At 41.5% G+C, this 26,358-nt stretch overlaps 23 non-coding genes across 23 annotated transcripts; all 23 read left to right on the top strand.

Moving 5' to 3' along the window:
- The first annotated feature begins 5,223 nt into the window (after positions 1-5,223).
- Positions 5,224-5,296, top strand: TRNAK-CUU (transfer RNA lysine (anticodon CUU)). Its single transcript has one exon. It is a non-coding gene; the product is annotated as a tRNA-Lys (tRNA).
- Positions 5,297-5,860: 564 nt separating this feature from the next.
- On the top strand, positions 5,861-5,933 carry TRNAA-AGC (transfer RNA alanine (anticodon AGC)). Its single transcript has one exon. It is a non-coding gene; the product is annotated as a tRNA-Ala (tRNA).
- Positions 5,934-6,909: 976 nt separating this feature from the next.
- Positions 6,910-6,982, top strand: TRNAA-AGC (transfer RNA alanine (anticodon AGC)). The gene has a single exon. It is a non-coding gene; the product is annotated as a tRNA-Ala (tRNA).
- A 688-nt stretch (positions 6,983-7,670) lies between these two features.
- TRNAK-CUU (transfer RNA lysine (anticodon CUU)) lies at positions 7,671-7,743 on the top strand. The gene has a single exon. It is a non-coding gene; the product is annotated as a tRNA-Lys (tRNA).
- A 552-nt stretch (positions 7,744-8,295) lies between these two features.
- On the top strand, positions 8,296-8,368 carry TRNAA-AGC (transfer RNA alanine (anticodon AGC)). The gene has a single exon. It is a non-coding gene; the product is annotated as a tRNA-Ala (tRNA).
- Positions 8,369-8,942: 574 nt separating this feature from the next.
- Positions 8,943-9,015, top strand: TRNAK-CUU (transfer RNA lysine (anticodon CUU)). Its single transcript has one exon. It is a non-coding gene; the product is annotated as a tRNA-Lys (tRNA).
- Positions 9,016-9,992: 977 nt separating this feature from the next.
- On the top strand, positions 9,993-10,065 carry TRNAK-CUU (transfer RNA lysine (anticodon CUU)). The gene has a single exon. It is a non-coding gene; the product is annotated as a tRNA-Lys (tRNA).
- Positions 10,066-11,054: 989 nt separating this feature from the next.
- TRNAK-CUU (transfer RNA lysine (anticodon CUU)) lies at positions 11,055-11,127 on the top strand. The gene has a single exon. It is a non-coding gene; the product is annotated as a tRNA-Lys (tRNA).
- A 330-nt stretch (positions 11,128-11,457) lies between these two features.
- TRNAA-AGC (transfer RNA alanine (anticodon AGC)) lies at positions 11,458-11,530 on the top strand. The gene has a single exon. It is a non-coding gene; the product is annotated as a tRNA-Ala (tRNA).
- Positions 11,531-12,104: 574 nt separating this feature from the next.
- Positions 12,105-12,177, top strand: TRNAK-CUU (transfer RNA lysine (anticodon CUU)). The gene has a single exon. It is a non-coding gene; the product is annotated as a tRNA-Lys (tRNA).
- Positions 12,178-12,326: 149 nt separating this feature from the next.
- On the top strand, positions 12,327-12,399 carry TRNAK-CUU (transfer RNA lysine (anticodon CUU)). Its single transcript has one exon. It is a non-coding gene; the product is annotated as a tRNA-Lys (tRNA).
- A 1,355-nt stretch (positions 12,400-13,754) lies between these two features.
- On the top strand, positions 13,755-13,827 carry TRNAK-CUU (transfer RNA lysine (anticodon CUU)). The gene has a single exon. It is a non-coding gene; the product is annotated as a tRNA-Lys (tRNA).
- A 989-nt stretch (positions 13,828-14,816) lies between these two features.
- TRNAK-CUU (transfer RNA lysine (anticodon CUU)) lies at positions 14,817-14,889 on the top strand. Its single transcript has one exon. It is a non-coding gene; the product is annotated as a tRNA-Lys (tRNA).
- A 1,355-nt stretch (positions 14,890-16,244) lies between these two features.
- TRNAK-CUU (transfer RNA lysine (anticodon CUU)) lies at positions 16,245-16,317 on the top strand. The gene has a single exon. It is a non-coding gene; the product is annotated as a tRNA-Lys (tRNA).
- A 342-nt stretch (positions 16,318-16,659) lies between these two features.
- On the top strand, positions 16,660-16,732 carry TRNAA-AGC (transfer RNA alanine (anticodon AGC)). Its single transcript has one exon. It is a non-coding gene; the product is annotated as a tRNA-Ala (tRNA).
- A 574-nt stretch (positions 16,733-17,306) lies between these two features.
- TRNAK-CUU (transfer RNA lysine (anticodon CUU)) lies at positions 17,307-17,379 on the top strand. Its single transcript has one exon. It is a non-coding gene; the product is annotated as a tRNA-Lys (tRNA).
- Positions 17,380-20,030: 2,651 nt separating this feature from the next.
- On the top strand, positions 20,031-20,103 carry TRNAK-CUU (transfer RNA lysine (anticodon CUU)). Its single transcript has one exon. It is a non-coding gene; the product is annotated as a tRNA-Lys (tRNA).
- A 563-nt stretch (positions 20,104-20,666) lies between these two features.
- Positions 20,667-20,739, top strand: TRNAA-AGC (transfer RNA alanine (anticodon AGC)). Its single transcript has one exon. It is a non-coding gene; the product is annotated as a tRNA-Ala (tRNA).
- A 2,241-nt stretch (positions 20,740-22,980) lies between these two features.
- Positions 22,981-23,053, top strand: TRNAK-CUU (transfer RNA lysine (anticodon CUU)). Its single transcript has one exon. It is a non-coding gene; the product is annotated as a tRNA-Lys (tRNA).
- A 149-nt stretch (positions 23,054-23,202) lies between these two features.
- Positions 23,203-23,275, top strand: TRNAK-CUU (transfer RNA lysine (anticodon CUU)). Its single transcript has one exon. It is a non-coding gene; the product is annotated as a tRNA-Lys (tRNA).
- A 341-nt stretch (positions 23,276-23,616) lies between these two features.
- TRNAA-AGC (transfer RNA alanine (anticodon AGC)) lies at positions 23,617-23,689 on the top strand. The gene has a single exon. It is a non-coding gene; the product is annotated as a tRNA-Ala (tRNA).
- Positions 23,690-24,666: 977 nt separating this feature from the next.
- Positions 24,667-24,739, top strand: TRNAA-AGC (transfer RNA alanine (anticodon AGC)). The gene has a single exon. It is a non-coding gene; the product is annotated as a tRNA-Ala (tRNA).
- A 575-nt stretch (positions 24,740-25,314) lies between these two features.
- TRNAK-CUU (transfer RNA lysine (anticodon CUU)) lies at positions 25,315-25,387 on the top strand. The gene has a single exon. It is a non-coding gene; the product is annotated as a tRNA-Lys (tRNA).
- Positions 25,388-26,358: the final 971 nt, after the last annotated feature.

Raw genomic sequence — 26,358 nt, 5'->3', positions numbered from 1 at the left:
CGATTTGTACAGCGCCTGGTGACCCGAGGGCATCCCCGCGCTAAAATCATGAAGGCGAACTTGAGGGCAGAAAAAGGGGGAATATTTATTTAGGAAACAGTATCGTTTTCAATTTCTTCCTGAACCGCAGGTGATTGGATTCCAGTCGGAGGGTACGGGGGAGGGCGTTCCATCTCATGGAAGCATTGATCGAGAAACGGCGGCCACCCGAACGTGTCTTCTTATGCCTGGGGACGTTGGCCAGATTCTCATTCTCCGAGCGGAGGGACCTGGAGACTTTGTAAGGAGTAACCAGGTCTCTTAAGATGTATGGGCCGGAACCGTTAAGCAGCTTGTGTGCAGTGCAGAGGGTCTTGAAATCGACCCTTTGGCGGATTGGAAGCCAGTGGAGATCCTGGATTGCATGCCTGACTAAAGCTCTGGAGGGGAGATTCCAGAGTAGCCGGGCGGCTGCGTTCTGCGTTCGCTGGAGTTTGGACAGGGTAGATTCTGGTGCTCCGAGGTATATCATGTTACAATAGTCCAGCCTTGCGAGTACCAGGCCTTGTACTAGGAGATTCCTGGATAGTGGCGGGAGAAGTGGGAGGATCTTCCTGATGGAACGCATTAGGCCAAAGCAGGTCCCTGCTGTCTTGGTGGCTTGAGTCTTCATTGACAGCTCGGGCTCTAGCCAGACTCCTAGGGTTTTAATTTCCTGTTTCGGGGTGGGGATTTCCCCGAACACGTCTGGCCAGACCGAAGGAGGGATGGTGGACCACTGCTTGCCTAGAAGCATGACCTCGGTCTTTGACCCGTTTATTTTGAGTGCTGACTCACACATCCAGGTGTGGATGTTTTTAAGGCAGTTTTGGAGATTGTCCGGGTGTTTGTCCAATTGGGAAAGTGAGACGACTAGTTGGGTGTCGTCGGCGTAGCTTACTATTTTAATCCCGAAGGGGGTGACCACGTCTTCGAGGGGGGCCATGTAGACATTAAATAAGGTTGGGCTCAATGAAGACCCCTGGGGGACCCCGCTCGTGAGGGGGAGGGTGGCAGAGTGGAATTTGCCATCCCACACCTGGTACGAGCGCCCTGAGAGGAAAGACTCTATCCACTTGAGCGCTGAATTTGCAATCCCTGCAGCAGCTAGCCGGTGAAGAAGGACACGATGGTTAACCGTGTCGAAGGCTGCGCTTAGGTCCAGGAGGATCACTGCCACTGATCCTCCTGAATCCAGGATGCATCTCGCCTCCTCGATGACGGCGAGGAGGGCGGAGTCCGTGCCATGACCTGGACGGAAACCCGTCTGGGACTGCCGTAAGATGTTATTGGCTTCCAGGTATCGTGACAATTGGCCATTGACCAATTTCTCAGCCATCTTACTGATACCAGGGAGGAGAGAAATAGGTCTGTAGTTCGCCATGTCGGCTGGGTCAAGCTGGGGTTTTTTAAGGAGTGCCTTAACAATTGCACATTTCCAGCTGGGGGGGACCGAGCCTTGGGAGAGTGATGTGTTTATGAGCTCTGTAATTGTGGGTACTACGACTGGGGCTACAGTTTTAAGGAATCTGATCGGGACAGGGTCTAACGGGGAACCACTTTTCATTTTGGTTAAAGTGGATTCTACCTCGTCTCTTGTTACTGCTTTGAAGGCGGAGAGCTGAGAAAGCATGCTATTTCCTGCGTAGTTAGTGGAACCCTCAGCATTCGAGTTGTTGGGTAGGCTGGGAGGGGGCAGAGATGTTAAGATGCGATCGATTTTAGCATTGAAGTAGTTGGCCAGCTTATTACTTCTGTCCACAGGGGGTGTGTTAGATGAGAGTGGGACAGGTTTTTTCAGTAACTCTTTAACGATGAGGTATGATTCCCTTGCTGAGTTAGTAGCGTTTTTAATCCTGGTATCATAATGAGAGGTTTTAGTGAGTTTTAGGGAACCTTTGTATATTCTCACCGTTTGTTGATACTCAACTTTACTTGCGTGCTGCCAGTCTTTCCTCCATGTCCGTTCAGCTTTTTTACAGTGTTTGCGGAGGATCCGGAGTTCCGGGGTATACCATGGAGCGGATCCTGGTTTATCGTTCTTATTCTCCCGAGTTTTTATTGGGAGGATGGAGTCAAGGGAGGTGGTGATCCAGGTTCTGAATTTACTGTCCGCGGTGGTCGGGTCTTCCGAGGGGGTCGGGATCGATACATTCAGTGTTTTGGTCCAATCATCTGGGGATAGTCTGGCCCATGCTCTATCTTTAATATATGTGGTGGGTTTGCGGAGTTTCTTGGATACTCCTGGGATGCGGAAAGGAACCATGAAATGGTCCGTCCATGGGAGAGGAAGGGACTTAGTGACTTGAAAAGTGGTGTCATTCGTGAACACTGGATCAAGCAAATGGCCTTTAGAGTGCGTGGCACCAGAGTTAGCTAGATGGAGGCCAAATGTTGCCAGTTCTCCAATCAGGTCAACCGCTCCTGTATCTAGGGGGTCATCGAAATGGATATTAAGATCCCCTATTATGGAGAAGTTGGGGGTGGAGTGGGCTTGAGATGCGATAGTCTCAAGGAGCGCTCTAGTGAAAGAGCTCATATTGCCGGGGGGGGCGGTAGATTAGGGGTCCCACAAGTGTGTGGGTCGGACCTACGTGGATGGAAAATTGGAGGCTTTCAGAGTCCGTAATCTGGGCGTCGTGGATTCTACAGGTGAGGTGGTCACGGTAAATAATCGCCAAGCCTCCTCCTCTACCCAAAGGGCGGGGCTGGGATTGTACCAGGAAACCTGGGGGGTAGCCAGGATGACGTCTGAGTCCGAGTGGTTTGTAATCCATGTTTCTGAGAGAAACAGGATGTCAAGCTCATGATCCTCTATGAGATGGTTGATTAGCAGCGCATGTCTGGGGAGTGAGCGACAGTTCAGGGTGGCTAGTTTGAGATCTGTGGGCAAAGTATGCCGGCAGTGGAGCTTGAGCTGGACAGGGCGGCAGCGAGTGCATGTAGTATATGGTCCTTCAGGATCATAAATATAATTACATGCAGTATTAATAGGGGGTCTAAGACTGAGGAGGTCACGGCGTGAATAGTTTACCACAAGGGCAGTCTGGTCCGGCAGGGGTTCTGGCCCTAGGCCCGGCTGTGCGCGGACGGGCGCAGACGGGCTTGCCTTAGGCACGCCTTCGGCGCGCAAACGGCGCTCCCGCTGCGCTCGTCCGCTGCGCTTCCGGAGGCAGCACATGATGTAGGGGTCAAGGGGGGTGTGGCCTAAGTTCTCGCCGGCTTGGCGTTTGTGGCAGGGAAATGTAGAACAGCGAGTGAGCGCTAGGTCTGCTGCTCGCTGAATTCCCAGTGCAGGTGAGTGCCCTGGCGCTTGTTAGCGCGTGATGAAGTAAAATTACAAGTTATTCTGTGACACAAGCAATCAACAAGTTTTAAAAACCTCCCGGCTTCCGCCTCAGGAGTGCGCGATCGTGAGATTCAAGGTCGCTTGTGAGCAGCGCCTTAAATACCGCGTCAGGGGGGCGTGGCCTTCAGGGGGCGTGGCCTAAGTTCTCGCCGGCTTGGCGTTTGTGGCAGGGAAATGTAGAACAGCGAGTGAGCGCTAGGTCTGCTGCTCGCTGAATTCCCAGTACAGGTGAGTGCCCTGGCACTTGTTAGCGCGTGATGAAGTAAAATTACAAGTTATTCTGTGACACAAGCAATCAACAAGTTTTAAAAACCTCCCGGCTTCCGCCTCAAGAGTGCGCGATCGTGAGATTCAAGGTCGCTTGTGAGCAGCGCCTTAAATACCGCGTCAGGGGGGCGTGGCCTTCAGGGGGGCGTGGCCTAAGTTCTCGCCGGCTTGGCGTTTGTGGCAGGGAAATGTAGAACAGCGAGTGAGCGCTAGGTCTGCTGCTCGCTGAATTCCCAGTGCAGGTGAGTGCCCTGGCGCTTGTTAGCGCGTGATGAAGTAAAATTACAAGTTATTCTGTGACACAAGCAATCAACAAGTTTTAAAAACCTCCCGGCCTCCGCCTCAGGAGTGCGCGATCGTGAGATTCAAGGTCGCTTGTGAGCAGCGCCTTAAATACCGCGTCAGGGGGGCGTGGCCTTCAGGGGGGCGTGGCCTAAGTTCTCACCGGCTTGGCGTTTGTGGCGGGGAAATGTAGAACAGCGAGTGAGCGCTAGGTCTGCTGCTCGCTGAATTCCCAGTGCAGGTGAGTGCCGTGGCGCTTGTTAGCGCGTGATGAAGTAAAATTACAAGTTATTCTGTGACACAAGCAATCAACAAGTTTTAAAAACCTCCCGGCTTCCGCCTCAGGAGTGCGCTCTCATAATCTGGTGATTATTCTTGCATTAGACATGCAATAACTATCAAAAATGGTATCTCCCTTGGTTTCTCATTGGTGGGAAATTTAACTTCAAGATTAGGTAGGGTATGAGTCTAGATGAACACACCACAATATCACTCATATTCGAGTAGTAAACAGGCCAAACTGAACTGTAAAACATCCCATAAGTGGAGGTAAGGCATAAGTTAGGAGTGAACTGAACACTGTTATGGGCAATTGGACTTCAAATAAAGTGTGGAAGGCAGTGAGGTTACTTTTTTCATGTTATGCAGATTAAAAACACAGGGGTATTAGCTCAAATGGTAGAGCGGTAGCTTAGCATGCGAGAGGTAGCGGGATCGATGCCCGCATTCTCCATTATAAAATTTGCATACATTTTATTTTTAACTTGTCATTGCCAAGGTCATTGCAGAGTAAGAACAGAAAAATCACAGATGGCTTTCAAATATGGTCTCATTATAACAACTAAAGTGGTTTAATCAAAAGGGTTCAGGTATTCTTTAGCATGTGAGAGGAATTTGAATTCTTATGCAATCTCAAAATGAAGTTCTCACAACTTCCATTTTCATTTTCTCTTATTTTTTTTGACACTCTGTCCTCTGAAGGATGTATAAATCTGGATTTCCTTGCAAAACAAGAGTAGAGGAATATCCAGGATTTGATTTTTTTCACAAAAAGGGATTGGTCTGCATATTGTCTTAAGGAGAGAACCCGGCTAGCTCAGTCGGTAGAGCATGAGACTCTTAATCTCATGGTCGTGGGTTCGAGCCCCACGTTGGGCGAAAATGAGTAATTTTTGCCTGAATATTGCATTGACTCTCATAATATGGAGATTAATCTTGCATTAGACCTGCAATAACTCCCAAAAATTGTCCAGGAATGGATTTCCTTCATAAAAAATGATTAGTCTGCATACCATCTTGAAGTGGGAGCCCGGCTAGCTCAGTCGGTAGAGCATGAGACTCTTAATCTCAGGGTCGTGGGTTCGAGCCCCACGTTGGGCGAAAACGAGTAATTTTTGCCTGAATATTGCATTGACTCTCATAATATTGAGATTAATCTTGCATTAGACCTGCAATAACTCCCAAAAATTGTCCAGGAATGGATTTCCTTCATAAAAAATGATTAGTCTGCATACGATCTTGAAGTGGGAGCCCGGCTAGCTCAGTCGGTAGAGCATGAAACGCTTAATCTCAGGGTCGTGGGTTCGAGCCCCACGTTGGGCGAAAATGAGTAATTTTTGCTGGATTATTGCATTGACTCTCATAATCTGGTGAATATTCTTGCATTAGACATGCAATAACTATCAGAAATGGTATCTCCCTTGGTTTCTCATTGGTGGGAAATTTAACTTCAAGATTAGCTAGGGTAAGAGTCTAGATGAACACATCGCAATATCACTCATATTTGAGTAGTAAACAGGCCAACCTGAACTGTAAAACATCCCATAAGTGGAGGTAAGGCATAAGTTAGGAGTGAACTGAACACTGTTATGGGCAATTGGACTTCAAATAAAGTGTGGAAGGCAATGAGGTTACTTTTTTCATGTTATGCAGATTAAACACACAGGGGAATTAGCTCAAATGGTAGAGCGCTCGCTTAGCATGCGAGAGGTAGCGGGATCGATGCCCGCATTCTCCATTATAAAATTTGCATACATTTTATTTTTAACTTGTCATTGCCAAGGTCATTGCAGAGTAAGAACAGAAAAATCACAGATGGCTTTCAAATATGGTCTCATTATAACAACTAAAGTGGTTTAATCAAAAGGGTTCAGGTATTCTTTAGCATGTGAGAGGAATTTGAATTCTTATGCAATCTCAAAATGAAGTTCTCACAACTTCCATTTTCATTTTCTCTTATTTTTTTGACACTCTGTCCTCTGAAGGATGTATAAATCTGGCTTTCCTTGCAAAACAAGAGTAGAGGAATATCCAGGATTTGATTTTCATCACAAAAAGGGATTGGTCTGCATACTGTCTTAAGGAGGGAACCCGGCTAGCTCAGTCGGTAGAGCATGAGACACTTAATCTCAGGGACGTGGGTTCGAGCCCCACGTTGGGCGAAAATGAGTAATTTTTGCCTGAATATTGCATTGACTCTCATAATATGGAGATTAATCTTGCATTAGACATGCAATAACTCCCAAAAGATGTCCAGGAATGGATTTCCTTCATAAAAAATGATTAGTCTGCATACCATCTTGAAGTGGGAGCCCGGCTAGCTCAGTCGGTAGAGCATGAGACTCTTAATCTCAGGGTCGTGGGTTTGAGCCCCACGTTGGGCGAAAATGAGTAATTTCTGCTGGACTCTCATAATCTGGTGATTATTCTTGCATTAGACATGCAATAACTATCAAAAATGGTATCTCCCTTGGTTTCTCATTGGTGGGAAATTTAACTTCAAGATTAGGTAGGGTATGAGTCTAGATGAACACACCACAATATCACTCATATTCGAGTAGTAAACAGGCCAACCTGAACTGTAAAACATCCCATAAGTGGAGGTAAGGCATAAGTTAGGAGTGAACTGAACACTGTTATGGGCAATTGGACTTCAAATAAAGTGTGGAAGGCAGTGAGGTTACTTTTTTCATGTTATGCAGATTAAACACACAGGGGAATTAGCTCAAATGGTAGAGCGCTCGCTTAGCATGCGAGAGGTAGCGGGATCGATGCCCGCATTCTCCATTATAAAATTTGCATACATTTTATTTTTAACTTGTCATTGCCAAGGTCATTGCAGAGTAAGAACAGAAAAATCACAGATGGCTTTCAAATATGGTCTCATTATAACAACTAAAGTGGTTTAATCAAAAGGGTTCAGGTATTCTTTAGCATGTGAGAGGAATTTGAATTCTTATGCAATCTCAAAATGAAGTTCTCACAACTTCCGTTTTCATTTTCCCTTATTTTGTTTGACATTCTGTCCTCTGAAGGATGTATAAATCTGGCTTTCCTTGCAAAACAAGAGTAGAAGAATATCCAGGATTTGATTTTCTTGGGCGAAAACGAGTAATTTTTGCCTGAATATTGCATTGACTCTCATAATATGGAGATTAATCTTGCATTAGACCTGCAATAAATCCCAAAAATTGTCCAGGAATGGATTTCCTTCATAAAAAATGATTAGTCTGCATACGATCTTGAAGAGGGAGCCCGGCTAGCTCAGTCGGTAGAGCATGAGACACTTAATCTCAGGGACGTGGGTTCGAGCCCCACGTTGGGCGAAAACAAGTAATTTTTGCCTGAATATTGCATTGACTCTCATAATATGGAGATTAATCTTGCATTAGACATGCAATAACTCCCAAAAGATGTCCAGGAATGGATTTCCTTCATAAAAAATGATTAGTCTGCATACCATCTTGAAGTGGGAGCCCGGCTAGCTCAGTCGGTAGAGCATGAGACTCTTAATCTCAGGGTCGTGGGTTCGAGCCCCACGTTGGGCGAAAACAAGTAATTTTTGCCTGAATATTGCATTGACTCTCATATTATGGAGATTAATCTTGCATTAGACCAGCAATAAACCCCAAAAATTGTCCAGGAATGGATTTCCTTCATAAAAAATGATTAGTCTGCATACGATCTTGAAGTGGGAGCCCGGCTAGCTCAGTCGGTAGAACATGAGACTCTTAATCTCAGGGTCGTGGTTTCGAGCCCCACGTTGGGCGAAAATGAGTAATTTTTGCTGGACTCTCATAATCTGGTGATTATTCTTGCATTAGACATGCAATACCTATCAAAAATGTTATCTCCCTTGGTTTCTCATTGGTGGGAAATTTAACTTCAAGATTAGGTAGGGTATGAGTCTAGATGAACACACCACAATATCACTCATATTCGAGTAGTAAACAGGCCAACCTGAACTGTAAAACATCCCATAAGTGGAGGTAAGGCATAAGTTAGGAGTGAACTTAACACTGTTATGGGCAATTGGACTTCAAATAAAGTGTGGAAGGCAGTAAGGTTACTTTTTTCATTTTATGCAGATTAAACACAAAGGGGAATTAGCTCAAATGGTAGAGCGCTCGCTTAGCATGCGAGAGGTAGCGGGATCGATGCCCGCATTCTCCATTATAAAATGTGCATACATTGTATTTTTAACTTGTCATTGCCAAGGTCATTGCAGAGTAAGAACAGAAAAATCACAGATGGCTTTCAAATATGGTCTCATTATAACAACTAAAGTGGTTTAATCAAAAGGGTTCAGGTATTCTTTAGCATGTGAGAGGAATTTGAATTCTTATGCAATCTCAAAATGAAGTTCTCACAACTTCCATTTTCATTTTCTCTTATTTTTTTTGACACTCTGTCCTCTGAAGGATGTATAAATATGGCTTTCCTTGCAAAACAAGAGTAGAGGAATATCCAGGATTTGATTTTCTTCACAAAAAGGGATTGGTCTGCATACTGTCTTAAGGAGGGAACCCGGCTAGCTCAGTCGGTAGAGCATGAGACTCTTAATCTCAGGGTTGTGGGTTCGAGCCCCACGTTGGGCGAAAACGAGTCATTTTTGCCTGAATATTGCATTGACTCTCATAATATGGAGATTAATCTTGCATTAGACATGCAATAACTCCCAAAAATTGTCCAGGAATGGATTTCCTTCATAAAAAATGATTAGTCTGCATACCATCTTGAAGTGGGAGCCCGGCTAGCTCAGTCGGTAGAGCATGAGACTCTTAATCTCAGGGTCGTGGGTTCGAGCCCCACGTTGGGCAAAATGAGTAATTTTTGCTGGACTCTCATAATCTGGTGATTATTCTTGCATTAGACATGCAATAACTATCAAAAATGGTATCTCCCTTGGTTTCTCATTGGTGGGAAATGTAACTTCAAGATTAGGTAGGGTATGAGTCTAGATGAACACACCACAATATCACTCATATTCGAGTAGTAAACAGGCCAACCTGAACTGTAAAACATCCCATAAGTGGAGGTAAGGCATAAGTTAGGAGTGAACTGAACACTGTTATGGGCAATTGGACTTCAAATAAAGTGTGGAAGGCAGTGAGGTTACTTTTTTCATGTTATGCAGATTAAACGCACAGGGGAATTAGCTCAAATGGTAGAGCGCTCGCTTAGCATGCGAGAGGTAGCGAGATCGATGCCCGCATTCTCCATTATAAAATTTGCATACATTTTATTTTTAACTTGTCATTGCCAAGGTCATTGCAGAGTAAGAACAGAAAAATCACAGATGGCTTTCAAATATGGTCTCATTATAACAACTAAAGTGGTTTAATCAAAAGGGTTCAGGTATTCTTTAGCATGTGAGAGGAATTTGAATTCTTATGCAATCTCAAAATGAAGTTCTCACAACTTCCGTTTTCATTTTCTCTTATTTTTTTTTGACATTCTGTCCTCTGAAGGATGTATAAATCTGGCTTTCCTTGCAAAACAAGAGTAGAGGAATATCCAGGATTTGATTTTCTTCACAAAAAGGGATTGGTCTGCATACTGTCTTAAGGAGGGAGCCGGCTAGCTCAGTCGGTAGAGCATGAGACTCTTAATCTCAGGGTCATGGGTTCGAGCCCCACGTTGGGCGAAAACGAGTAATTTTTCGCCTGAATATTGCATTGACTCTCATAATATGGAGATTAATCTTGCATTAGACGTGCAATAACTCCGAAAAATTGTCCAGGAATGGATTTCCTTCATAAAAAATGATTAGTCTGCATACGATCTTGAAGTGGGAGCCCGGCTAGCTCAGTCGGTAGAGCATGAGACTCTTAATCTCAGGGTCGTGGGTTCGAGCCCCACGTTGGGCGAAAATGAGTAATTTTTGCTGGATTATTGCATTGACTCTCATAATCTGGTGAATATTCTTGCATTAGACATGCAATAACTATCAAAAAATGGTATCTCCCTTGGTTTCTCATTGGTGGGAAATTTAACTTCAAGATTAGATAGGGTATGAGTCTAGATGAACACACCACAATATCACTCATATTCGAGTAGTAAACAGGCCAACCTGAACTGTAAAACATCCCATAAGTGGAGGTAAGGCATAAGTTAGGAGTGAACTGAACACTGTTATGGGCAATTGGACTTCAAATAAAGTGTGGAAGGCAGTGAGGTTACTTTTTTCATGTTATGCAGATTAAAAACACAGGGGAATTAGCTCAAATGGTAGAGCGCTCGCTTAGCATGCGAGAGGTAGCAGGATCGATGCCCGCATTCTCCATTATAAAATTTGCATACATTTTATTTTTAACTTGTCATTGCCAAGGTCATTGCAGAGTAAGAACAGAAAAATCACAGATGGCTTTCAAATATGGTCTCATTATAACAATTAAAGTGGTTTAATCAAAAGGGTTCAGGTATTCTTTAGCATGTGAGAGGAATTTGAATTCTTATGCAATCTCGAAATGAAGTTCTCACAACTTCCATTTTCATTTTCTCTTATTTTTTTGACACTCTGTCCTCTGAAGGATGTATAAATCTGGCTTTCCTTGCAAAACAAGAGTAGAGGAATATCCAGGATTTGATTTTCTTCACAAAAAGGGATTGGTCTGCATACTGTCTTAAGGAGGGAACCCGGCTAGCTCAGTCGGTAGAGCATGAGACTCTTAATCTCATGGTCGTGGGTTCGAGCCCCACATTGGGCGAAAATGAGTAATTTTTGCCTGAATATTGCATTGACTCTCATAATATGGAGATTAATATTGCATTAGACATGCAATAACTCCCAAAAATTGTCCAGGAATGGATTTCCTTCATAAAAAATGATTAGTCTGCATACCATCTTGAAGTGGGAGCCCGGCTAGCTCAGTCGGTAGAGCATGAGACTCTTAATCTCAGGGTCGTGGGTTCGAGCCCCACGTTGGGCGAAAATGAGTAATTTTTGCTGGACTCTCATAATCTGGTGATTATTCTTGCATTAGACATGCAATAACTATCAAAAATGGTATCTCCCTATGTTTCTCATTGGTGGGAAATTTAACTTCAAGATTAGGTAGGGTATGAGACTAGATGAACACACCACAATATCACTCATATTCGAGTAGTAAACAGGCCAACCTGAACTGTAAAACATCCCATAAGTGGAGGTAAGGCATAAGTTAGGAGTGAATTGAACACTGTTATGGGCAATTGGACTTCAAATAAAGTGTGAAAGGCAGTGAGGTTACTTTTTTCATGTTATGCAGATTAAAAACACAGGGGAATTAGCTCAAATGGTAGAGCGCTCGCTTAGCATGCGAGAGGTAGCGGGATCGATGCCCGCATTCTCCATTATAAAATTTGCATACATTTTATTTTTAACTTGTCATTGCCAAGGTCATTGCAGAGTAAGAACAGAAAAATCACAGATGGCTTTCAAATATGGTCTCATTATAACAATTAAAGTGGTTTAATCAAAAGGGTTCAGGTATTCTTTAGCATGTGAGAGGAATTTGAATTCTTATGCAATCTCAAAATGAAGTTCTCACAACTTCCATTTTCATTTTCTCTTATTTTTTTTGACACTCTGTCCTCTAAAGGATGTATAAATCTGGCTTTCCTTGCAAAACAAGAGTAGAGGAATATCCAGGATTTGATTTTCTTCACAAAAAGGGATTGGTCTGCATACTGTCTTAAGGAGGGAACCCGGCTAGCTCAGTCGGTAGAGCATGAGACTCTTAATCTCAGGGTTGTGGGTTCGAGCCCCACGTTGGGCGAAAACGAGTAATTTTTGCCTGAATATTGCATTGACTCTCATAATATGGACATTAATCTTGCATTAGACATGCAATAACTCCCAAAAATTGTCCAGGAATGGATTTCCTTCATAAAAAATGATTAGTCTGCATACCATCTTGAAGTGGGAGCCCGGCTAGCTCAGTCGGTAGAGCATGAGACTCTTAATCTCAGGGTCGTGGGTTCGAGCCCCACGTTGGGCGAAAACGAGTAATTTTTGCCTGAATATTGCATTGACTCTCATAATATGGAGATTAATCTTGCATTAGACCTGCAATAACTCCCAAAAATTGTCCAGGAATGGATTTCCTTCATAAAAAATGATTAGTCTGCATACAATCTGGAAGTGGGAGCCCGGCTAGCTCAGTCGGTAGAGCATGAGACTCTTAATCTCAGGGTCGTGGGTTCGAGCCCCACGTTGGGCGAAAATGAGTAATTTTTGCTGGATTATTGCATTGACTCTCATAATCTGGTGAATATTCTTGCATTAGACATGCAATAACTATCAGAAATGGTATCTCCCTTGGTTTCTCATTGGTGGGAAATTTAACTTCAAGATTAGCTAGGGTATGAGTCTAGATGAACACACCGCAATATCACTCATATTCGAGTAGTAAACAGGCCAACCTGAACTGTAAAACATCCCATAAGTGGAGGTAAGGCATAAGTTAGGAGTGAACTTAACACTGTTATGGGCAATTGGACTTCAAATAAAGTGTGGAAGGCAGTAAGGTTACTTTTTTCATGTTATGCAGATTAAACACACAGGGGAATTAGCTCAAATGGTAGAGTGCTCGCTTAGCATGCGAGAGGTAGCAGGATCGATGCCCGCATTCTCCATTATAAAATTTGCATACATTTTATTTTTAACTTGTCATTGCCAAGGTCATTGCAGAGTAAGAACAGAAAAATCACAGATGGCTTTCAAATATGGTCTCATTATAACAACTAAAGTGGTTTAATCAAAAGGGTTCAGGTATTCTTTAGCATGTGAGAGGAATTTGAATTCTTATGCAATCTCAAAATGAAGTTCTCACAACTTCCATTTTCATTTTCTCTTATTTTTTTTGACACTCTGTCCTCTGAAGGATGTATAAGGTTACTTTTTTCATGTTATGCACATTAAACACACAGGGGAATTAGCTCAAATGGTAGAGCGCTTGCTTAGCATGCAAGAGGTAGCGGGATTGATGCCCGCATTCTCCATTATAAAATTTGCATACATTTTATTTTTAACTTGTCATTGCCAAGGTCATTGCAGAGTAAGAACAGAAAAATCACAGATGGCTTTCAAATATGGTCTCATTATAACAACTAAAGTGGTTTAATCAAAAGGGTTCAGGTATTCTTTAGCATGTGAGAGGAATTTGAATTCTTATGCAATCTCAAAATGAAGTTCTCACAACTTCCGTTTTCATTTTCTCTTATTTTTTTTGACACTCTGTCCTCTGAAAGATGTATAAATCTGGCTTTCCTTGCAAAACAGGAGTAGAGGAATATCCAGGATTTGATTTTCTGCACAAAAAGGGATTGGTCTGCATACTGTCTTAAGGAGGGAGCCCGGCTAGCTCAGTCAGTAGAGCATGAGACTCTTAATCTCAGGGTCGTGGGTTCGAGCCCCACGTTGGGCGAAAATGAGTAATTTTTGCCTGAATATTGCATTGACTCTCATAATATGGAGATTAATCTTGCATTAGACCTGCAATAACTCCCAAAAATTGTCCAGGAATGGATTTCCTTCATAAAAAATGATAAGTCTGCATACCATCTTGAAGTGGGAGCCCGGCTAGCTCAGTCGGTAGAGCATGAGACTCTTAATCTCAGGGTCGTGGGTTCGAGCCCCACGTTGGGCGAAAATGAGTAATTTTTGCTGGATTATTGCATTGACTCTCATAATCTGGTGATTATTCTTGCATTAGACATGCAATAACTATCAAAAATGGTATCTCCCTTGGTTTCTCATTGGTGGGAAATTTAACTTCAAGATTAGGTAGGGTATGAGTCTAGATGAACACACCACAATATCACTCATATTCGAGTAGTAAACAGGCCAACCTGAACTGTAAAACATCCCATTAGTGGAGGTAAGGCATAAGTTAGGAGTGAACTGAACACTGTTATGGGCAATTGGACTTCAAATAAAGTGTGGAAGGTAGTAAGGTTACTTTTTTCATGTTATGCAGATTAAACACACAGGGGAATTAGCTCAAATGATAGAGCGCTCGCTTAGCATGCGAGAGGTAGCGGGATCGATGCCCGCATTCTCCATTATAAAATTTGCATACATTTTATTTTTAACTTGTCATTGCCAAGGTCATTGCAGAGTAAGAACAGAAAAATCACAGATGGCTTTCAAATATGGTCTCATTATAACAACTAAAGTGGTTTAATCAAAAGGGTTCAGGTATTCTTTAGCATGTGAGAAGAATTTGAATTCTTATGCAATCTCAAAATGAAGTTCTCACAACTTCCATTTTCATTTTCTCTTATTTTTTTTGACACTCTGTCCTCTGAAGGATGTATAAATCTGGCTTTCCTTGCAAAACAAGAGTAGAGGAATATCCAGGATTTGATTTTCTTCACAAAAAGGGATTGGTCTGCATACTGTCTTAAGGAGGGAGCCCGGCTAGCTCAGGCGGTAGAGCATGAGACTCTTAATCTCAGGGTTGTGGGTTCGAGCCCCACGTTGGGCGAAAACGAGTAATTTTTGCCTGAATATTGCATTGACTCTCATAATATGGAGATTAATCTTGCATTAGACCTGCAATAACTCCCAAAAATTGTCCAGGAATGGATTTCCTTCATAAAAAATGATTAGTCTGCATACCATCTTGCAGTGGGAGCCCGGCTAGCTCAGTCGGTAGAGCATGAGACTCTTAATCTCAGGGTCGTGGGTTCGAGCCCCACGTTGGGCGAAAATGAGTAATTTTTGCTGGATTATTGCATTGACTCTCATAATCTGGTGATTATTCTTGCATTAGACATGCAATAACTATAAAAAATGGTATCTCCCTTGGTTTCTCTTTGGTGGGAAATTTAACTTCAAGATTAGGTAGGGTATGAGTCTAGATGAACACACCACAATATCACTCATATTCGAGTAGTAAACAGGCCAACCTGAACTGTAAAACATCCCATACGTGGAGGTAAGGCATAAGTTAGGAGTGAACTGAACACTGTTATGGGCAATTGGACTTCAAATAAAGTGTGGAAGGCAGTAAGGTTACTTTTTTCATGTTATGCGTATTAAACACACAGGGGAATTAGCTCAAATGGTAGAGCGCTCGCTTAGCATGCGAGAGGTAGCAGGATCGATGCCCGCATTCTCCATTATAGAATTTGCATACATTTTATTTTTAACTTGTCATTGCCAAGGTCATTGCAGAGTAAGAACAGAAAAATCACAGATGGCTTTCAAATATGGTCTCATTATAACAACTAAAGTGGTTTAATCAAAAGGGTTCAGGTATTCTTTAGCATGTGAGAGGAATTTGAATTCTTATGCAATCTCAAAATGAAGTTCTCACAACTTCCATTTTCATTTTCTCTTATTTTTTTTGACACTCTGTCCTCTGAAGGATGTATAAGGTTACTTTTTTCATGTTATGCAGATTAAACACACAGGGGAATTAGCTCAAATGGTAGAGCGCTTGCTTAGCATGCAAGAGGTAGCGGGATTGATGCCCGCATTCTCCATTATAAAATTTGCATACATTTTATTTTTAACTTGTCATTGCCAAGGTCATTGCAGAGTAAGAACAGAAAAATCACAGATGGCTTTCAAATATGGTCTCATTATAACAACTAAAGTGGTTTAATCAAAAGGGTTCAGGTATTCTTTAGCATGTGAGAGGAATTTGAATTCTTATGCAATCTCAAAATGAAGTTCTCACAACTTCCGTTTTCATTTTCTCTTATTTTTTTTGACACTCTGTCCTCTGAAAGATGTATAAATCTGGCTTTCCTTGCAAAACAGGAGTAGAGGAATATCCAGGATTTGATTTTCTGCACAAAAAGGGATTGGTCTGCATACTGTCTTAAGGAGGGAGCCCGGCTAGCTCAGTCAGTAGAGCATGAGACTCTTAATCTCAGGGTCGTGGGTTCGAGCCCCACGTTGGGCGAAAACGAGTAATTTTTGCCTGAATATTGCATTGACTCTCATAATATGGAGATTAATCTTGCATTAGACCTGCAATAACTCCCAAAAATTGTCCAGGAATGGATTTCCTTCATAAAAAATGATAAGTCTGCATACCATCTTGAAGTGGGAGCCCGGCTAGCTCAGTCGGTAGAGCATGAGACTCTTAATCTCAGGGTCGTGGGTTCGAGCCCCACGTTGGGCGAAAATGAGTAATTTTTGCTGGATTATTGCATTGACTCTCATAATCTGGTGATTATTCTTGCATTAGACATGCAATAACTATCAAAAATGGTATCTCCCTTGGTTTCTCATTGGTGGGAAATTTAACTTCAAGATTAGGTAGGGTATGAGTCTAGATGAACACACCACAATATCACTCATATTCGAGTAGTAAACAGGCCAACCTGAACTGTAAAACATCCCATTAGTGGAGGTAAGGCATAAGTTAGGAGTGAACTGAACACTGTTATGGGCAATTGGACTTCAAATAAAGTGTGGAAGGTAGTAAGGTTACTTTTTTCATGTTATGCAGATTAAACACACAGGGGAATTAGCTCAAATGGTAGAGCGCTCGCTTAGCATGCGAGAGGTAGCGGGATCGATGCCCGCATTCTCCATTATAAAATTTGCATACATTTTATTTTTAACTTGTCATTGCCAAGGTCATTGCAGAGTAAGAACAGAAAAATCACAGATGGCTTTCAAATATGGTCTCATTATAACAACTAAAGTGGTTTAATCAAAAGGGTTCAGGTATTCTTTAGCATGTGAGAAGAATTTGAATTCTTATGCAATCTCAAAATGAAGTTCTCACAACTTCCATTTTCATTTTCTCTTATTTTTTTTGACACTCTGTCCTCTGAAGGATGTATAAATCTGGCTTTCCTTGCAAAACAAGAGTAGAGGAATATCCAGGATTTGATTTTCTTCACAAAAAGGGATTGGTCTGCATACTGTCTTAAGGAGGGAGCCCGGCTAGCTCAGGCGGTAGAGCATGAGACTCTTAATCTCAGGGTTGTGGGTTCGAGCCCCACGTTGGGCGAAAACGAGTAATTTTTGCCTGAATATTGCATTGACTCTCATAATATGGAGATTAATCTTGCATTAGACCTGCAATAACTCCCAAAAATTGTCCAGGAATGGATTTCCTTAATAAAAAATGATTAGTCTGCATACCATCTTGCAGTGGGAGCCCGGCTAGCTCAGTCGGTAGAGCATGAGACTCTTAATCTCAGGGTCGTGGGTTCGAGCCCCACGTTGGGCGAAAATGAGTAATTTTTGCTGGATTATTGCATTGACTCTCATAATCTGGTGATTATTCTTGCATTAGACATGCAATAACTATAAAAAATGGTATCTCCCTTGGTTTCTCATTGGTGGGAAATTTAACTTCAAGATTAGGTAGGGTATGAGTCTAGATGAACACACCACAATATCACTCATATTCGAGTAGTAAACAGGCCAACCTGAACTGTAAAACATCCCATACGTGGAGGTAAGGCATAAGTTAGGAGTGAACTGAACACTGTTATGGGCAATTGGACTTCAAATAAAGTGTGGAAGGCAGTAAGGTTACTTTTTTCATGTTATGCGTATTAAACACACAGGGGAATTAGCTCAAATGGTAGAGCGCTTGCTAAGCATGCAAGAGGTAGCGGGATTGATGCCCGCATTCTCCATTATAAAATTTGCATACATTTTATTTTTAACTTGTCATTGCCAAGGTCATTGCAGAGTAAGAACAGAAAAATCACAGATGGCTTTCAAATATGGTCTCATTATAACAACTAAAGTGGTTTAATCAAAAGTGTTCAGGTATTCTTTAGCATGTGAGAGGAATTTGAATTCTTATGCAATCTCAAAATGAAGTTCTCACAACTTCCATTTTCATTTTCTCTTATTTTTTTTGACACTCTGTCCTCTGAAGGATGTATAAATCTGGCTTTCCTTGCAAAACAAGAGTAGAGGAATATCCAGGATTTGATTTTCTTCACAAAAAGGGATTGGTCTGCATACTGTCTTAAGGAGGGAGCCCGGCTAGCTCAGTCGGTAGAGCATGAGACTCTTATTCTCAGGGTCATGGGTTCGAGCCCCACGTTGGGCGAAAACGAGTAATTTTTGCCTGAATATTGCATTGACTCTCATAATATGGAGATTAATCTTGCATTAGACCTGCAATAACTCCCAAAAATTGTCCAGGAATGGATTTCCTTCATAAAAAATGATTAGTCTGCATACCATTTTGCAGTGGGAGCTAGCTCAGTCGGTAGAGCATGAGACTCTTAATCTCAGGGTCGTGGGTTCGAGCCCCACGTTGGGCGAAAATGAGTAATTTTTGCTGGACTCTCATAATCTGGTGATTATTCTTGCATTAGACATGCAATAACTATCAAAAATGGTATCTCCCTTGGTTTCTCATTGGTGGGAAATTTAACTTCAAGATTAGATAGGGTATGAGTCTAGATGAACACACCACAATATCACTCATATTCGAGTAGTAAACAGGCCAACCTGAACTGTAAAACATCCCATAAGTGGAGGTAAGGCATAAGTTAGGAGTGAACTGAACACTGTTATGGGCAATTGGACTTCAAATAAAGTGTGGAAGGCAGTAAGGTTACTTTTTTCATGTTATGCAGATTAAACACACAGGGGAATTAGCTCAAATGGTAGAGCGCTCGCTTAGCATGCGAGAGGTAGCGGGATTGATGCCCGCATTCTCCATTATAAAATTTGCATACATTTTATTTTTAACTTGTCATTGCCAAGGTCATTGCAGAGTAAGAACAGAAAAATCACAGATGGCTTTCAAATATGGTCTCATTATAACAACTAAAGTGGTTTAATCAAAAGGGTTCAGGTATTCTTTAGCATGTGAGAAGAATTTGAATTCTTATGCAATCTCAAAATGAAGTTCTCACAACTTCCATTTTCATTTTCTCTTATTTTTTTTGACACTCTGTCCTCTGAAGGATGTATAAATCTGGCTTTCCTTGCAAAACAAGAGTAGAGGAATATCCAGGATTTGATTTTCTTCACAAAAAGGGATTGGTCTGCATACTGTCTTAAGGAGGGAGCCCGGCTAGCTCAGTCGGTAGAGCATGAGACTCTTAATCTCAGGGTCATGGGTTCGAGCCCCACGTTGGGCGAAAATGAGTGATTTTTGCTGGATTATTGCATTGACTCTCATAATCTGGTGAATATTCTTGCATTAGACATGCAATACCTATCAGAAATGGTATCTCCCTTGGTTTCTCATTGGTGGGAAATTTAACTTCAAGATTAGCTAGGGTATGAGTCTAGATGAACACACCGCAATATCACTCATATTCGAGTAGGAAACAGGCCAATCTGAACTGTAAAACATCCCATAAGTGGAGGTAAGGCATAAGTTAGGAGTGAACTTAACACTGTTATGGGCAATTGGACTTCAAATAAAGTGTGGAAGGCAGTAAGGTTACTTTTTTCATGTTATGCAGATTAAACACACAGGGGAATTAGCTCAAATGGTAGAGTGCTTGCTTAGCATGCAAGAGGTAGCGGGATTGATGCCCGCATTCTCCATTATAAAATTTGCATACATTTTATTTTTAACTTGTCATTGCCAAGGTCATTGCAGAGTAAGAACAGAAAAATCACAGATGGCTTTCAAATATGGTCGCATTATAACAACTAAAGTGGTTTAATCAAAAGGGTTCAGGTATTCTTTAGCATGTGAGAGGAATTTGAATTCTTATGCAATCTCAAAATGAAGTTCTCACAACTTCCGTTTTCATTTTCTCTTATTTTTTTGACACTCTGTCCTCTGAAGGATGTATAAATCTGGCTTTCCTTGCAAAACAAGAGTAGAGGAATATCCAGGATTTGATTTTCTTCACAAAAAGGGATTGGTCTGCATACTGTTTTAAGGAGGGAGCCCGGCTAGCTCAGTCGGTAGAGCATGAGACTCTTAATCTCAGGGTCGTGGGTTCGAGCCCCACGTTGGGCGAAAACGAGTAATTTTTGCCTGAATATTGCATTGAGTCTCATAATATGGAGATTAATCTTGCATTAGACCTGCAATAACTCCCAAAAATTGTCCAGGAATGGATTTCCTTCATAAAAAATGATTAGTCTGCATACCATCTTGAAGTGGGAGCCCGGCTAGCTCAGTCGGTAGAGCATGAGACTCTTAATCTCAGGGTCGTGGGTTCGAGCCCCACGATGGGCGAAAATGAGTAATTTTGCTGGATTATTGCATTGACTCTCATAATCTGGTGATTATTCTTGCATTAGACATGCAATAACTATCAAAAATGGTATCTCCCTTGGTTTCTCATTGGTGGGAAATTTAACTTCAAGATTAGGTAGGGTATGAGTCTAGATGAACACACCACAATATCACTCATATTCGAGTAGTAAACAGGCCAACCTGAACTGTAAAACATCCCATAAGTGGAGGTAAGGCATAAGTTAGGAGTGAACTGAACACTGTTATGGGCAATTGGACTTCAAATAAAGTGTGGAAGGCAGTAAGGTTACTTTTTTTATGTTATGCAGATTAAACACACAGGGGAATTAGCTCAAATGGTAGAGCGCTCGCTTAGCATGCGAGAGGTAGCGGGATCGATGCCCGCATTCTCCATTATAAAATTTGCATACATTTCATTTTTAACTTGTCATTGCCAAGGTCATTGCAGAGTAAGAACAGAAAAATCACAGATGGCTTTCAAATATGGTCTCATTATAACAACTAAAGTGGTTTAATCAAAAGGGTTCAGGTATTCTTTAGCATGTGAGAGGAATTTGAATTCTTATGCAATCTCAAAATGAAGTTCTCACAACTTCCATTTTCATTTTCTCTTATATTTTTTGACACTCTGTCCTGTGAAGGATGTACAAATCTGGCTTTCCTTGCAAAACAAGAGTAGAGGACTATCCAGGATTTGATTTTCTTCACAAAAAGGGATTGGTCTGCATACTGTCTTAAAAAGGGAACCCGGCTAGCTCAGTCGGTAGAGCATGAGACTCTTAATCTCAGGGTTGTGGGTTCGAGCCCCACGTTGGGCGAAAGTGAGTAACTTTTGCCTGAATATTGCATTGACTCTCATAATATGGAGATTAATCTTGCATTAGACATGCAATAACTCCCAAAAATTGTCCAGGAATAGATTTCCTTCATAAAAAATGATTAGTCTGCATACCATCTTGAAGTGGGAGCCCGGCTAGCTCAGTCGGTAGAGCATGAGACTCTTAATCTCTGGGTCGTGGGTTCGAGCCCCACGTTGGGCGAAAATGAGTAATTTTTGCTGGACTCTCATAATCCGGTGATTATTCTTGCATTAGACATGCAATAACTATCAAAAATGGTATCTCCCTTGGTTTCTCATTGGTGGGAAATTTAACTTCAAGATTAGGTAGGGTATGAGTCTAGATGAACACACCACAATATCACTCATATTCGAGCAGTAAACAGGCCAACCTGAACTGTAAAACATCCCATAAGTGGAGGTAAGGCATAAGTTAGGAGTGAACTGAACACTGTTATGGGCAATTGGACTTCAAATAAAGTGTGGAAGGCAGTAAGGTTACTTTTTTCATGTTATGCAGATTAAACACACAGGGGAATTAGCTCAAATGGTAGAGCGCTCGCTTAGCATGCGAGAGGTAGCGGGATTGATGCCCGCATTCTCCATTATAAAATTTGCATACATTTTATTTTTAACTTGTCATTGCCAAGGTCATTGCAGAGTAAGAACAGAAAAATCACAGATGGCTTTCAAATATGGTCTCATTATAACAACTAAAGTGGTTTAATCAAAAGGGTTCAGGTATTCTTTAGCATGTGAGAAGAATTTGAATTCTTATGCAATCTCAAAATGAAGTTCTCACAACTTCCATTTTCATTTTCTCTTATTTTTTTTGACACTCTGTCCTCTGAAGGATGTATAAATCTGGCTTTCCTTGCAAAACAAGAGTAGAGGAATATCCAGGATTTGATTTTCTTCACAAAAAGGGATTGGTCTGCATACTGTCTTAAGGAGGGAGCCCGGCTAGCTCAGTCGGTAGAGCATGAGACTCTTAATCTCAGGGTCATGGGTTCGAGCCCCACGTTGGGCGAAAATGAGTGATTTTTGCTGGATTATTGAATTGACTCTCATAATCTGGTGAATATTCTTGCATTAGACATGCAATACCTATCAGAAATGGTATCTCCCTTGGTTTCTCATTGGTGGGAAATTTAACTTCAAGATTAGCTAGGGTATGAGTCTAGATGAACACACCGCAATATCACTCATATTCGAGTAGGAAACAGGCCAATCTGAACTGTAAAACATCCCATAAGTGGAGGTAAGGCATAAGTTAGGAGTGAACTTAACACTGTTATGGGCAATTGGACTTCAAATAAAGTGTGGAAGGCAGTAAGGTTACTTTTTTCATGTTATGCAGATTAAACACACAGGGGAATTAGCTCAAATGGTAGAGTGCTTGCTTAGCATGCAAGAGGTAGCGGGATTGATGCCCGCATTCTCCATTATAAAATTTGCATACATTTTATTTTTAACTTGTCATTGCCAAGGTCATTGCAGAGTAAGAACAGAAAAATCACAGATGGCTTTCAAATATGGTCGCATTATAACAACTAAAGTGGTTTAATCAAAAGGGTTCAGGTATTCTTTAGCATGTGAGAGGAATTTGAATTCTTATGCAATCTCAAAATGAAGTTCTCACAACTTCCGTTTTCATTTTCTCTTATTTTTTTGACACTCTGTCCTCTGAAGGATGTATAAATCTGGCTTTCCTTGCAAAACAAGAGTAGAGGAATATCCAGGATTTGATTTTCTTCACAAAAAGGGATTGGTCTGCATACTGTTTTAAGGAGGGAGCCCGGCTAGCTCAGTCGGTAGAGCATGAGACTCTTAATCTCAGGGTCGTGGGTTCGAGCCCCACGTTGGGCGAAAACGAGTAATTTTTGCCTGAATATTGCATTGAGTCTCATAATATGGAGATTAATCTTGCATTAGACCTGCAATAACTCCCAAAAATTGTCCAGGAATGGATTTCCTTCATAAAAAATGATTAGTCTGCATACCATCTTGAAGTGGGAGCCCGGCTAGCTCAGTCGGTAGAGCATGAGACTCTTAATCTCAGGGTCGTGGGTTCGAGCCCCACGTTGGGCGAAAATGAGTAATTTTGCTGGATTATTGCATTGACTCTCATAATCTGGTGATTATTCTTGCATTAGACATGCAATAACTATCAAAAATGGTATCTCCCTTGGTTTCTCATTGGTGGGAAATTTAACTTCAAGATTAGGTAGGGTATGAGTCTAGATGAACACACCACAATATCACTCATATTCGAGTAGTAAACAGGCCAACCTGAACTGTAAAACATCCCATAAGTGGAGGTAAGGCATAAGTTAGGAGTGAACTGAACACTGTTATGGGCAATTGGACTTCAAATAAAGTGTGGAAGGCAGTAAGGTTACTTTTTTTATGTTATGCAGATTAAACACACAGGGGAATTAGCTCAAATGGTAGAGCGCTCGCTTAGCATGCGAGAGGTAGCGGGATCGATGCCCGCATTCTCCATTATAAAATTTGCATACATTTCATTTTTAACTTGTCATTGCCAAGGTCATTGCAGAGTAAGAACAGAAAAATCACAGATGGCTTTCAAATATGGTCTCATTATAACAACTAAAGTGGTTTAATCAAAAGGGTTCAGGTATTCTTTAGCATGTGAGAGGAATTTGAATTCTTATGCAATCTCAAAATGAAGTTCTCACAACTTCCATTTTCATTTTCTCTTATATTTTTTGACACTCAGTCCTGTGAAGGATGTACAAATCTGGCTTTCCTTGCAAAACAAGAGTAGAGGACTATCCAGGATTTGATTTTCTTCACAAAAAGGGATTGGTCTGCATACTGTCTTAAAAAGGGAACCCGGCTAGCTCAGTCGGTAGAGCATGAGACTTTTAATCTCAGGGTTGTGGGTTCGAGCCCCACGTTGGGCGAAAGTGAGTAACTTTTGCCTGAATATTGCATTGACTCTCATAATATGGAGATTAATCTTGCATTAGACATGCAATAACTCCCAAAAATTGTCCAGGAATAGATTTCCTTCATAAAAAATGATTAGTCTGCATACCATCTTGAAGTGGGAGCCCGGCTAGCTCAGTCGGTAGAGCATGAGACTCTTAATCTCTGGGTCGTGGGTTCGAGCCCCACGTTGGGCGAAAATGAGTAATTTTTGCTGGACTCTCATAATCTGGTGATTATTCTTGCATTAGACATGCAATAACTATCAAAAATGGTATCTCCCTTGGTTTCTCATTGGTGGGAAATTTAACTTCAAGATTAGGTAGGGTATGAGTCTAGATGAACACACCACAATATCACTCATATTCGAGCAGTAAACAGGCCAACCTGAACTGTAAAACATCCCATAAGTGGAGGTAAGGCATAAGTTAGGAGTGAACTGAACACTGTTATGGGCAATTGGACTTCAAATAAAGTGTGGAAGGCAGTAAGGTTACTTTTTTCATGTTATGCAGATTAAGCACACAGGGGAATTAGCTCAAATGGTAGAGCGCTCGCTTAGCATGCGAGAGGTAGCGGGATCGATGCCCGCATTCTCCATTATAAAATTTGCATACATTTTATTTTTAACTTGTCATTGCCAAGGTCATTGCAGAGTAAGAACAGAAAAATCACAGATGGCTTTCAAATATGGTCTCATTATAACAACTAAAGTGGTTTAATCAAAAGGGTTCAGGTATTCTTTAGCATGTGAGAAGAATTTGAATTCTTATGCAATCTCAAAATGAAGTTCTCACAACTTCCATTTTCATTTTCTCTTATTTTTTTTTGACACTCTGTCCTCTGAAGGATGTATAAATCTGGCTTTCCTTGCAAAACAAGAGTAGAGGAATATCCAGGATTTGATTTTTTTCACAAAAAGGGATTGGTCTGCATACTGTCTTAAGGAGGGAGCCCGGCTAGCTCAGTCGGTAGAGCATGAGACTCTTAATCTCAGGGTCGTGGGTTTGAGCCCCACGTTGGGCGAAAACTAGTAATTTTTGCCTGAATATTGCATTGACTCTCATAATATGGAGATTAATCTTGCATTAGACCTGCAATAACTCCCAAATATTGTCCAGGAATGGATTTCCTTCATAAAAAATGATTAGTCTGCATACCATCTTGCAGTGGGAGCCCGGCTAGCTCAGTCGGTAGAGCATGAGACTCTTAATCTCAGGGTCGTGGGTTCGAGCCCCACGTTGGGCGAAAATGAGTAATTTTTGCTGGATTATTGCATTGACTCTCATAATCTGGTGATTATTCTTGCATTAGACATGCAATAACTATCAAAAATGGTATCTCCCTTGGTTTCTCATTGGTGGGAAATTTAACTTCAAGATTAGGTAGGGTATGAGTCTAGATGAACACACCACAATATCACTCATATTCGAGTAGTAAACAGGCCAATCTGAACTGTAAAACATCCCATAAGTGGAGGTAAGGCATAAGTTAGGAGTGAACTTAACACTGTTATGGGCAATTGGACTTCAAATAAAGTGTGGAAGGCAGTAAGGTTACTTTTTTCATGTTATGCAGATTAAACACACAGGGGAATTAGCTCAAATGGTAGAGCGCTTGCTTAGCATGCAAGAGGTAGCGGGATTGATGCCCGCATTCTCCATTATAAAATTTGCATACATTTTATTTTTAACTTCTCATTGCCAAGGTCATTGCAGAGTAAGAACAGAAAAATCAAAGATGGCTTTCAAATATGGTCTCATTATAACAACTAAAGTGGTTTAATCAAAAGGGTTCAGGTATTCTTTAGCATGTGAGAGGAATTTGAATTTTTATGCAATCTCAAAATGAAGTTCTCACAACTTCCGTTTTCATTTTCTCTTATTTTTTTTGACACTCTGTCCTCTGAAAGATGTATAAATCTGGCTTTCCTTGCAAAACAAGAGTAGAGGAATATCCAGGATTTGATTTTCTTCACAAAAAGGGATTGGTCTGCATACTGTCTTAAGGAGGGAGCCCGGCTAGCTCAGTCAGTAGAGCATGAGACTCTTAAACTCAGGGTCGTGGGTTCGAGCCCCACGTTGGGCGAAAATGAGTAATTTTTGCCTGAATATTGCATTGACTCTCATAATATGGAGATTAATCTTGCATTAGACATGCAATAACTCCCAAAAATTGTCCAGGAATGGATTTCCTTCATAAAAAATGATTAGTCTGCA

The sequence above is a fragment of the Lissotriton vulgaris genome, chromosome 1_1 (genome assembly GCF_964263255.1).
Source record: "Lissotriton vulgaris chromosome 1_1, aLisVul1.2, whole genome shotgun sequence".
In the NCBI taxonomy this organism is placed as follows: Eukaryota; Metazoa; Chordata; class Amphibia; order Caudata; family Salamandridae; genus Lissotriton; species Lissotriton vulgaris.
This window is presented reverse-complemented; position numbering and strand designations above follow the sequence as displayed.